This window comes from Penaeus monodon, unplaced genomic scaffold (assembly GCF_015228065.2).
Source record: "Penaeus monodon isolate SGIC_2016 unplaced genomic scaffold, NSTDA_Pmon_1 PmonScaffold_6889, whole genome shotgun sequence".
Lineage (NCBI taxonomy): Eukaryota > Metazoa > Arthropoda > Malacostraca > Decapoda > Penaeidae > Penaeus > Penaeus monodon.
In genome coordinates this window covers 10001-12500 of record NW_023661982.1, presented here as the reverse complement: position 1 = coordinate 12500, position 2500 = coordinate 10001, and the positions used below count along the sequence as shown (strand labels likewise).

Below are 2500 nucleotides of genomic sequence, written 5' to 3'. Positions count from 1 at the left end.
AGAGAGAGGAGAGAGAGAGAGAGGAGAGACAGACAGACAGAGGGGACGGGACGAAAAGGAGAAAACAGAAAAAGACAGAGGGGGGGAAAACGACAAAACAAAACGACAGAAGAAAGACAAAAACAGACAAAAGGGACAGAGACAGAAAGACGGGACGGCAGGGGGACGCCCAGTCAAAACAGACAGACGGGACAACAGACAGACAGAAAGACGAGACAAAAAAGAGAAAAGGGGAGAAAAAGAGAGGGGAGAGAGACAAAGAGACAAAAAGAGAAAAAAGAGAGAGAGGAGAGTGACAAAGAGGGGAGAGAGGGAGGGGATAAAAACAAAGAGGAGAGAGAGGGAGAAAAGAGAGAGGAGGAGAGGAGAAAAGAGGGGAGGGAGAGAGAGAGAGAGAGGGAGAGAAGAGGGGAGGGGAGAGAGAAAAGGAGAGAGAGAGAGACAAAGAGAGAGAGAGAGAGAGAGAGAGGCGAGACAGAGAGGAGAGAAAGGGGAGAGAGAGAGGAAAAGGAGAGAGAGAGAGAGAGGAGAGAGAGAAGAAAAAGAGACAAAGAAGAGAGAGAGAATGAGAGAGTTTAAAAAGAGGAGACAAAGAGAAAAGCGGGACAAAAAGAGACAGACAGAAAAAACCCAACCCGAAAGAAAACGGGACAGGAAGAACAAAGAAAAAGGGCCCAAAAAAAGGGGAAAGAGACAAAGAAAAAGGAGAAAAGACAAAAAAAGAGTACAGAAAAAAGAGAGATAAAAGGAGAGGAAAAGAGGAGAGAGAGATTAGGGGAGAGAGAGAGAGAGAGAGGGGAGAAGAGGAGAGGAGAGAGAAGAGAAGAGAAGAGGGAGAAACAGAGAGAGGGAGAAACAGACACAGAGAGAAACAGAGAAAGAGAGAAACAGAGACAAAGAGAGACAAAACAGAAGAGACAAAACAAAAGACAGAGCCCGAGACAGGCAGAGACAGGGGACGAGACAGAGACGACAGAGAGAGAGAGAGAGAGGGGAGAAAAGAGAGAAAAAGAAAGAGAAGAGAAGAGAGGAGAAAGGGGGAGAGAGAGAGGAGAGAAGAGAGAGAGAGGGGTAGAGAGAGAGATGGGAGAAGAAGAGAAGAAAAGAGGGGGGGGTTTTAAAAAAGGGAGAAAAATTTTGGAAATAAATTGGAAAGAAGTTGGCCCCGCCCCCAAAGGGGAAGGGGAACGGGGAAGGTTGGAAGGGGGGAAAAGAAAAAAGAGATAGGGGGAAAAAAATAGAAAATTTTTAAGAGAGAGGGGCCAAAGAAAAAAGAACACCCCCCCTTAAAGGCCCCCGAAAACAGACAAAGAGAAAAGGAAACACAAAGAAAAGAAAAAAAGGGGAAAAAGAAAAAGGACAAAAAGGGTTTAAAAGGGAGGAGGAGAGAAAATAGAGAAGAAGGGGGAGAAAAATTTTTTTTAGAAAATAGAGAAGAGATGAGAGATAGAAAAAATAGAGAGAGAGAGAGAGAGAGTAGAAGAGAGAGAGGGAGAAACAGAGGGGGGGAAAACAGGGGGACAGAGAGAAAAAAAAGGGGACGGGAGAGAAAAAAAGACAGGGAAAAACAGCCAAAGAGAGAAAAAAGGGAAAAATAAAAGAGAAAAACAGAAAAACAAACCGAAAAGAACAAAATACAAAACAGAGACAGAGACAGAGCCCAGAACAAAAAAACAGAGACAAGACAGAGAAAAAAGAGACAGAAAAAACAGAGACGAAAACAGAAACGGGAGAGAAAAGGGGGAGAAGAGAGGAAAAAGAAGAGAAGAGAAACAAAAAAAAAATCATAACTTTTTTTCTTTTTAAATCTATTATTTTCCTTTCTTTCCGGGGGGGGGGGTTTAAAAAAACCCTTCAAAAAAAACCCCGGGGGCCCCTTAAAAAACCCTCCCCCAAAAAAAACCCCCCCCCCAAACCCGGGGGCTACCCAATCTTTTCTAAATGGGTTTTAAACTCGGAAACCCTTCCTTAAAAACCCCCCCGTAGTTCCCCCCCCCTTTTTTTAAAAAAAATAAAAACCGGGGAAAAAATGAAAAGAAAGATCACAAAAGGGAAAAAGAATAAGGCAAAAGAGAGGGGAAAAAGGAAAAAAAAGGGGCCAAAGAGAAACAGGAGACAGAAAAAAGAAAACAAAGAGAAAAAGGAAAGACAAAAAGAAAAAACAAAAAAGAACAAAAAAATAAAAAAAATACAGGGGGTTTAAAAATGGGGGAGACGGGGGGGGAGAAGGAAAAGGGGAGAAAGAGACAGACAGAGGGGGGGGGGAGAGGGAGAAAAAATAGGGGAGAAGAGATAGGGGAAAAGGGGGGAAATCTTCCTCACCATTTTTTTTGGATACGATTATTCTTTTTAATATACAGTTAAGGGGGGGTTTTAACAAAAAAAAAAACAAATAAAAAAACCATTCCCTAAAAAACAAAAACAGAAAAAAAGAGACAAAAAACAGGCAAAAAAACGGGCAAAAAAAAAAAGACAAAGAGAAAAAGACAAAAAGGGAAAA

At 42.1% G+C, this 2500-nt stretch overlaps 1 pseudogene; it reads right to left on the bottom strand.

Moving 5' to 3' along the window:
- Positions 1-2500, bottom strand: part of LOC119571563 — a 13716-nt pseudogene that overhangs the window by 3902 nt on the left and 7314 nt on the right.